Source organism: Balaenoptera ricei, chromosome 11, assembly GCF_028023285.1.
Source record: "Balaenoptera ricei isolate mBalRic1 chromosome 11, mBalRic1.hap2, whole genome shotgun sequence".
NCBI lineage: Eukaryota > Metazoa > Chordata > Mammalia > Artiodactyla > Balaenopteridae > Balaenoptera > Balaenoptera ricei.
In genome coordinates, this window is record NC_082649.1 from 17,460,137 (window position 1) to 17,470,131 (window position 9,995).

At 42.0% G+C, this 9,995-nt stretch overlaps 1 pseudogene; it reads left to right on the plus strand.

Moving 5' to 3' along the window:
- The first annotated feature begins 5,482 nt into the window (after window positions 1-5,482).
- LOC132374289 (large ribosomal subunit protein uL18-like) lies at window positions 5,483-6,332 on the plus strand (annotated as a pseudogene).
- Window positions 6,333-9,995: the final 3,663 nt, after the last annotated feature.

Below are 9,995 nucleotides of genomic sequence, written 5' to 3' on the forward strand. Positions count from 1 at the left end.
CACATGTAACTTCCAGAAGTGATTTTTAAAGCAAGAAGGTGCTCCCTTTTAAGCCCTCTCTCCTTTCCAGTGGAGAGGGGTGTCAAAATAATGGATGAAGCTTGAGGGACCATCTTAGACTATGAGGTGTGATCCCTATGCTAAAACTGGCAGTATAGCAAGATAGAGCCTGCGTCTGTGATGATTTTCTGCTGATGCATTTCTAGATACCTGCCCCCAGTCTTCTTTTATTTATTTATTTAAAAATTATTGATTGATTTATTTGGCTGCACCAGGTCTTAGTTGCAGCACATGGGATCTTTGTTGCCACGTGCAGGATCTTCAGTTGTGGCATGCGAACTCTTAGTTGTGGCATGTGGGATCTAGTTCCCTGACCAGGGATCAAACCCAGGCCCCCGGCATTGGGAGCGTGGAGTCTTAGCCACTGGACCACCAGGAAGTCCCCAGGCTTCTTTTACATGAAAGAGAAGTAAGACATTTGCCTTGTGTAGGTCTTCATTATTTAGGGTTCCATTATTCACGGCCAAACCTAATCCTAACTGAATATAGTCATAAAAAAAGAGCAAGATCTGGAGAATTAACAACAGGCCTCAAACAAGATTGACATATTAAAATCACTTTGGTGTGATAGTACCTCTCCTTATTTAAGACATTCCCAGGAATTTGAAAGAAAGGAGCAAAAAAATTCCAGGCTGGCATGGTTGCACAAAACAACCTACCCAAGAAGGTTCTTGTTGAGAATGCAGTGACGTGGGCATTACATCCAGTAGAGAAACTGAGCTCCAGGAAGGAAAGTGACTCTCCCTAGACCACCCACCTCGTTAGTTAGGTTCTGAACTCTCCTTCCTTGAGGCTCCTAGGCCAGTTCTTTTGCCTCAGCACGTTTTATCTGCAAATTTAATCCACTCTCCATCGGGAAAATTGGTTATACCCTCTGAAACTGGGCTGAAGCGGAGTGGAATATTCATCTTAGCTATAAGGCCATGGGTAATCAAACACTGAGCTTTCATCTACCACCTGCAAAAGAGAAGTTTAGCTTTCAAAATGTCTGCAAAAAAAGTTCTTTCAAGTTGTGTCTTTCTGACTGTAGGAAATGAGTCCTGCATGAGATGAAACATGATAAAACACTTTGTGTGGGGCTGAGAGGTGCAGTGGAAGCCAATACTCTCCTGTCTTCCCCGTGGAGTTAGAAATCTCTGGGTCCCAGGAGTTGACAGGTGGACCAGTCACAGTTACAGTTACAAAGTTGTGCTTGAGATCATGAAATGGAAACATAAATACGACAAACATTTTCTTTGGTACTAGATGACAATTTCCCAGTGCACAGAGCTCTTCAGAAAACAATATTGCTATTTAAAAAAAAAAAACAATATGCTGTTTCTTTCTACTAAATCTTTCCGCGTATTTCTTATTCATTGCAAATTTCTAACACCTGTCTGTGTATAAAGGTGCTAAATCCGAGTTGGATATAACAAATCCTCATATAATGGGAGTTGTGCTTTTTCAAAGGCTTTCCTCCCTGTCGTTTCAGGAAAGTTGCCTATCTTAGAATCTCAGGTTTTTAACACTGACAGAAACCTCTTAGTTCAATATATAAAGAATCCAATCCCGTCATTTATAAATGAGAAACATTGAGGTCCTAAGAGAAGAAAGATTGTGCTACAGACTAGCTCAACTAGCTCTAGGTCACAGAGCTAGTTGAAGTTTTAATAAGTATCTCTTCAACTGCTTTTAAATCTTTGCAGAGCTGATTAAAAAGATATATAGGACTTCCTTGGCGGTGCAGTAGTTAAGAATACACCTGCCAATGCAGGGGACACGGGTTCAAGCCCTGGTCCGGGAAGATCCCACATGCTGTGGAGCAACTAAGCCCGTGTGCCACAACTACTGAGCCTGCGCTCTAGAGCCTGCGAGCCACAACTACTGAGCCCGCGTGCCACAACTACTGAAGCGCATGTGCCTAGAGCCCCATGCTCTGTGACAAGAGAAGCCACCGCAATGAGAAGCCCGCGCACTGCAACGAAGAGTAGCCCCTGCTCGCCGCAACTATAGAAAGCCCGTGCACAGCAACGAAGACCCAATGCAACCAAAAAAAAAAGTTTATTAAAAAAAAAAAAACACTTAAAAAAAAAAAACAAATATCTTTTCTTCTGTTTTCCAAGCCACCCAGCAGTCCAGATGAGATCTCAGGTTTGGAATCATAAATATGGGACAACAAAGTACTACAATATACAATTCATCAAATATTTTTCTTTTACCCTGAAAGAACAAAATGTATCATAACCATTCATTCTTTCTCACCTTTGTCGTCAGCTTTCTATGCATGGGTTGAACTGGCTGTTCTTTGCACTGAGGTGTGTGTGTGAAGATGTCATGTATTAACAGCTAATTAGGAGCATTTCGGAGCAGAGGTCGGCCTCGCTAACACAACCAAGTTTCTGTGTCACGGTGGTGCTGGATGCAGCTGCTGCTCTTAGGTGTCAACAAAGAAAGCCCAACACAGTGGAGACGTTAGCCTAGGGCTAGAAGAAGCCTTCTGAGAGCAGCCAAAGTCCTCATTTTGGAGCCTGCCACGTAGCTGTGTTGGCTGTTGGTCTGAGCAAACTGCTAGCTGCCCGGAGGCCCCTAGTAACCCCCTGCTAGCTCCCAGCACCTCTTATATTTACATGGAACAAACTACAGGCCCCCCAAAGGGGCAGCAAATACTTGTGAAAAGAGCCGTAGTGCTAAGAGAAGGAGACTGAGATTGTAACCACCACTCTGCCTCTAACTGGATGATGTTTCCATCCCATTCGCCTGCATTGTCAAAACAGTAGTTGGACAAGCTTTCAGTCCTCAGAAGTTATCAGGAAAAAGTAAAACAATTAATGAAATAGCATGCTTTGGGGGAAGGAGGAGAGAGAATGACATATTAATATAACATAACTAGGAGGTGATAAAATCTACATCTTCTATACATGATTTATCTGATTTACTACAGGCAGTATCACTAGTATATAAAATATCAAAGTTCTGTTTGATGCATTCCAGGGAATTCAATATTTTGCCTTCATTGAAATTGATTAAGGTGTGGTACTTTTCACTTTTCATTTCAGACATTTAGAATGAGAAGGAGCTGCTTTTCTAGCTTCAACTTAAGAAAAACAGCTAATGAATTCATCAGTATTTATTCAACAACAACTCAGTTTGCACAGGCCTGTGCTCAGAGATATTGGGATTAAAGCTTGGACCTGCCTGATTCTTGGAGTACGTTTTAGGCAGCATGTAATTCATACAAATGCCCTATTGAGCACCTATTCTAGATGAGGCAAAGAAACCTGCTTTGACATTACTATTTTGAGATGGCCACTTGGTAATTGCCATCTTTACTTCCTTTCTTTTCCTTCATAGGGAACACAAAAATTTCAGAACTCTTGTCACTGGTGTTTAGTGAAAACTAATAGAAACTGATTGTCATACAGAACACAAAGGGTATAATTGGTTTCACAATTACTTAGTGCTCCCAAAAAACAAACCATAGGGACTTCTAGCTAAACACGGCAGATAAAACAAAACAAAACTAAACATGACCGAATCTCCATTCCCTCTCGAAGCCCCACTAAGATGACAGAGAATGAAAAAGCACACATCAATAAGGACCATGGGAACAAAAGAGGAAATAGCACTATTCTGAAAGCCAGAAAGCAGATGGATGGGCAATAACTGACTTACTAGACAGGAGAAAGCTGAATGGCAAGAGCCTGTAAGAAGCAAAGCCAAAAATCAGGTTTGATGGAGCCACCGAGGCCCCAAGAGTCTCCGCAGTAGAGGCACCAGCTGCCCCCAAAGGGGTGTGGGCAAGACTGACACCAGGAGGAGTGATTAAAAATCTGTTTAAGGAATACTTGGACCTGGATTCCCCATGGTATCCTGCACTGCCAGTGACTATACCTTCTCAACTCAGTACAAGACTGAAGGTTTCTTCTCAAAAGAGGTTGAGTGAGACTGCTCTGGATGAGGGAATACTGGACACAGCTGAGGGCACTCGTGACAAATAGAAACCAGGGAGGCTAAGAGGGGCATCTGCAGACCAACTAGTGGCACCGCCAGCACCATTTGAGCCCCGGAATGCTGTATGTGCACTGGCAGGAGAAAGGAGCCTTCCTCTTTGGGTGAATGGATCAGCCCAGGAGACAGTGGCTACAGGTACTGGGGTAACTGTGGTAAGGGTGATGTCCACATCCTAATCCCTGAAGCCTGTGACTGTGTTAGGTTACATGGCAAAGGGGAATTAAGGTAGCAGATGGAATTAAGGTTGCTAATCAGCCAACCACAATAGGGAGAGTGTCCTGGGTTATCCAGGTGGGCCAGTGTCATCACCTGGGTCTTTAGAAGTGGAAGAGAGAAGCAGAAGAGGTCAGAGTGATGTGATATGAAAAAGACTTGACCCACTGTTGCTGGCTTTGAAGAGGGAAGAAGAGGGCCAAAGGTCAAGGAATACAAGTGGCTTCTAGAACCTGGAAAAGGGAAGGAAATGGACTCTTCCCTGGAGGCTCCAGAAAGGAATGCAGCCCTGCTGACAACCCAGCTAATTTTAGCCCAGCAAGACGGAATCAGACATCTGACCTCCAGAACTGTAAGATAGTAAATTTGTGTTGCTTTAAGCAGTCAAGTTTGTGGTAATTTGTTACCATTGCAATAGAAAACTAGTGCAGACACAGACTGTTGGGGGAACCCAACAAAATACCTGATCACCCTACGGTGAATCTCATTTGTTGCAAATCCCACACATACACTTTCATTCCTCAGACAGGAACTTTTTTTTTTTTTTAATTTGTTTATTATTTATGGCTGTGTTGGGTCTTCGTTTCTGTGCGAGGGCTTTCTCTAGTTGTGGCAAGCGGGGGCCACTCCTCATCGCAGTGCGCGGGCCTCTCACTATCGCGGCCTCTCTTGTTGCGGAGCACAGGCTCCAGACGCGCAGGCTCAGTAATTGTGGCTCACGGGCCCAGTTGCTCCGCGGCATGTGGGATCTTCCCAGACCAGGGCTCGAACCCGTGTCCCCTGCATTAGCAGGCAGATTCTCAACCACTGCGCCACCAGGGAAGCCCCTCAGACAGGAACTTTTTAGGACTTCTGCCACTAACTTTTTAGGACTTCTCTTGAAAATGGACAGCCAAGGAGTAACAGATATTTGAAGGAAATATCTAACATAAAGGCAAAGTTCAAAATTAATAAACACCACAGAGGGAAGAGACCATTCAGGGAGCAGAAGAAAATGTAAAAAACAAACAAAACTCTCAGAGAAATAAGAGAAGATAGTGCATCCATGAAACAAGAACAGAGTGCTCTTGAAAAGGAACATTCACAAGACTTAAAGCACTCTTAGAATTTAAAAATATAATAGAATAAATAAATATTAAATAGAATGGTAGAGAAATAAAGTTTTAAAAACTCCAAAAAAGAGGTCAATGGCAACCCATCGACATGGATCTCTGTTAAAGATATCAAGAATAGGTCTTACTTTAAGAGATACCAAGTAAAATTTGAAAGAAAACAAGAGGGTAAAATTGATTGCTATGCTCAGAAACACTTGGTAATCCAGGACAAAAGTTAAGTACAGCACAACCAAATAAAGAATGATCATCCATGTAACCAACAGAGATATCATTTGTCAAATCTCTTATGCCTGAATAGAAGGGCATATGATAGTCTGCGAAGATAATGCTCATGAACTCCCAAAGCATGGTGTGATGGTTGGCCTGACAGATATGCTGCGGCATATTGTCCTGGCCTCCTGCTGGCCCGCAGGCTTCTCAGTTGGTTTTGCATGGACAAGATATAAATACAATGAGGAAAGCTTTGATGGTCAGCCTGATACCTTCACCTGCTGTTTGAACTAAAATTTTGCCAGAACTACCACTGGAAATAAAGTTTTTGGGGCTCTGAGGGGAGTTGTGGATGGAGGCTTATCAATGCCTCACAGTACCAAATTGTTCCCTGGTTACGATTCAGAAAGCAGGGAATTCAAAGCAGAAGTACCTCAGAAGCACATTGTGGCTCAGAACGTTGCAGATGATATGAGTTACCTTATGGAAGATGAAGAAGATGCTAACAAGAAACAATTCTCTCAATACATAAAGAACAGCATAGCTGCAGACATGATGCAGGAGATGTACACGAAAACTATACGACTGTATGAGAGAATCTGGCCTATCAGAAGAAGCCTAAGGAAGAAGTTAAAAAAAAAAAAGAGTTGGAACTGTTCCAGAATGTCTCTTGCTCAGAAGAAAGATCAAGTAGCTCAGAAGGCAAGCTGCCTCAGAGCTCAGGAGTGGACCACTGAGAGATAAATCAAACCACAATTTTCTATGAAGATTTTTCAGATAAAGACAGTAAACTTATTGACAAAGCAGCTAAAAACACCACCACCAACAACAACAAAAACCTTCATAAAAGTAAAACAAATGAAAACAGTTTTTAAAATAAGAGAAAATAAGATTAAAAAAATAATCTGTAAAGGATATCCAATAGAAGTCCCACAATAAGTAGAAAAGTTATTAGATTGAGTCAACATGCAATTAGATGAATGAAAAAGGAGCCCCACTGAGATATATCATTGTCTTTTTTTTCCCAGAAGTCCAGTAACAGAGATGATTCTTAAAAATTCTAGAGAAGAAAACCTGATTATGGACAAAGGATCAGGCATCAGAAGGTCTCAGAGGTCTTAAAAATAATATTGGAAGTAGAAAAGCAGTGCCTTAACAATTCTGAAGAAAATAATTTCCACCTTAGAATTTCCATCCACGCTGTTAGGTCTGCAGGTGGGGTAGCATTTCAAACATTCAAAGTCTCAAAAAGTTGCTGCCTATGCACCCTTTTCCAGGAACCTACTAGAGAATACCCTCCAAAATAAGGAGAAAGAAAGAGGACACCAGTAGACAAGAAACAGGGCGTTCTACAGAAGAAAGTAGCCAAGGGAACCTCAGAGTGATTACTATGCAACAGGGCCAGAGAAGACCAAGTCCAGATTGAATAGAAGGATGGAGGGCTCCAGAGGGATGACTCCAAGGGGGTGGGGGAAGAAATTGATCATTCATCTGTTGTTCTTAGGAAATGTATACTTACTGCAGAATTTGGAGCTGAATAACTGGCAAGCACATAGAAAAGCTTTGGCAAACAACTCAAAACAAGACAATTATTTACTCTGAGGATCAGAGCAAAAATCCTCATGTAAGAAAGAAAATATAATCCTAGTTCACTATGAAATCTAGTTATAAGTAAACGTCCATCATTATAATAGGGTCAATATTAAATACTCATTTAACTCTGACTGGTGATATATGCTATGTCTATGTAAAGAGAATGGTGGTGAGGGAAAGTACCTATGTGTACATATACTACTTGTGTGTAGTAGATTGCAAAAATGGCCACAATTTTCTTCTCCCTGTATCCTTCACGATGAGACTTTATAGCATCTCCCGTCAAGAGGTGGAGTCTATTCCTCTTCTACTCAAATCCAGCTGGCCTTGTGAGAGAATGAAGTGGGAGTACCAGAAAGCCAGTTCTGAGCCTGGGCCTCAGGAAGCTGCATGTGCTTCCACTTGGACCCTCGGGACCCTGCCCATCCTCTGTGTGAACATGCCTGGCCTCACCTGCTAGAGGATGGAAGACCACGTGGAGAATGGAAGAGCCACCCTAGCTGAGGCCACTCTGGTCAGCCAGCCCCCAGCCACCCCAGTAACTGACCACAGCTGACCATGAGCTCAGCCAAGACCAGAATTGCCCAGCCCAGTCCAGTTCAAACGGCTGATCCACAGAATTGTGAGTACATAAATGGCTGGTTTAAGCCAGTACATTTTGGGATGATTTGTTACACAGCAAAAACGAGTTGATACTATGCGTATGTATGCCTGTATGTCTATAGGAGGATGTTAATGCAGTAAAGTGAAGTTTTTGTGTTCTATAGTGGGAAATCATTACATCTATCTAAATTTGAAAAAGCAAGCAACACAAGAGAAGCAGGTTGTTTAGAACAATGATGACAAAAGCAGTGAATGGATTTTTAAAATGGATATCCAAGGAGTGTAAATCAGGGGTCGGGACGGATAGAGGTTTTCATTACAGGCTGTGTAGAACTGTTTGATTTTTAAAAATTAAGTACACATTTCATTTTGATAAAACTGCAAATTAAGTGTATATAAAAAAGAAAAATAACTAAACTTCCCAGTTATTGGTAGTCAGCTGGTGTAGCGCATCGGCCATTGCCAGCAGTAGTCATGAGTTCAACAAATGCCCCAGCAGCGGGAGGAATTTCCTACTAACACCTTAAGCCACAACCAACCCAGTTTTCCCTTTTGATTAGTATTCAGTCTTCTAGCTTGCATACTTGTGGTTAGTACACAGTGGGAGAATTGGAAAAAAAGCACATGAAAAGTTAGATGCCGAGCCTCAGACACTGCAGGTGTTCTTCACGTTGGTAGTCTCCATCCTAACAGAGTCAAATAAGGACCACAAACATCAAAACATAATGGAAAACTAGCTGCAACCAAAAGCAGGGCATGGAAGAACTAGTCACTAAAAATCATTCTGTGGTAACATTGTTGAATTGGCCTGGGGAAAAGATGGAGCAAATCACCATGCTCAACACAGCGAAGTGGCACTATGAAATCAAAACACACACAACTGCAGCAACAATATCTATTGTCAGACAGTCACCCTCTTCTTCCCTCATAGTATACTTTCTGTGCTTTAAATATACTTTTTTCTTTGTAATGATTCTTTTTAAGTCTGTTTATAGAATTCTCTTTCCTCTGTTACATTGGGAGAAAGTAAGTGATATTTTGAGAAGACACAGAAGGTAAAAATAAGATGCTAGATTCTAAGTGATGTGTTTATTAGTCAGAATAGATAGATGCTGTAGTAATGAAAAAACCCAAGTCTCTAGGACTTAACATCACAGGCTACATCTTCAAAGTTAGGTCTTCAGAAGAACTCTGGTTATCTAATTCACTCAAGATCCGAGCTGATACACCCTGCCATGAGCACTTCCTCTCAAAGCTGACCGGAAGTGACACTCATCACTTCTGCTCGTATTTTTTTAGCCATCTTCACATGGCTGTGTCTAAATTCAAATGGGTGGGAAAATGCAGTTCTACCAAGTACCCAGAAGGAGAACTGGAGTATTTGTGACATATGCCAACTCAATATGCTATTCTCCCTGCTGTTCAACATAGTCATACGTCACCTAGAATATAAATGAGTTATGTGTATTTTTAATCCAAAGTATAGGAACTTTTCCTCGATGTGTTTTACTCTGGAAAATTATTGTGCTTTAGAGGCAGATGATGCATCTGACTAAGGGGGAGGGCCTGGGAGGTTACATGAGGTTTGAAAGTTATGTAAAGTAATGTGGTTTCCTTTTTTTTTTTCTTCCTGCGGTTTAATGATGCAGCACAGTATTTGTAGACCAATCCTGGTCTTCCTCAAGTGGTTTCTATGACAAGATAATTTTCTTTCACCCGATCACTAACCAATTTGCTTTTGCTTCCAAGTAGAGCCTTATTTTTCCCTAAATTTTGAAGACTGTGACTATAAGGGCACACCACTTTGTGCCTGTTTAAGAAATAATCGGGGGACTTCCCTGGTGGCACAGTGGTTAAGAATCCGCCTGCCAATGCAGGGGACACGGGTTCAAGCCCTGGTCTGGGAAGATCCCATGTGCTGCAGAACAACTAAGCCTGTGCACCACAACTACTGAGCCTGCGCTCTAGAGCCCACGAGCCAAAACTCCCGAGCCCGTGGGCCACAACTACTGAAGGCTGTGCACCTAGAGCCTGTGTTCCGCAGCAAGAAAAGCCACCGCAATGAGAAACCCACACAACAAAGAGTAGCCCCCACGTAGCAATGAAGACCCAACACAAACAAACAAAAAAATTAATGAATTAATTAATTTTTAAAAAAAGAAATAATCCGAGGTGGCCTGGATGTAAAAATGCTAATGCATGCATGAGAAA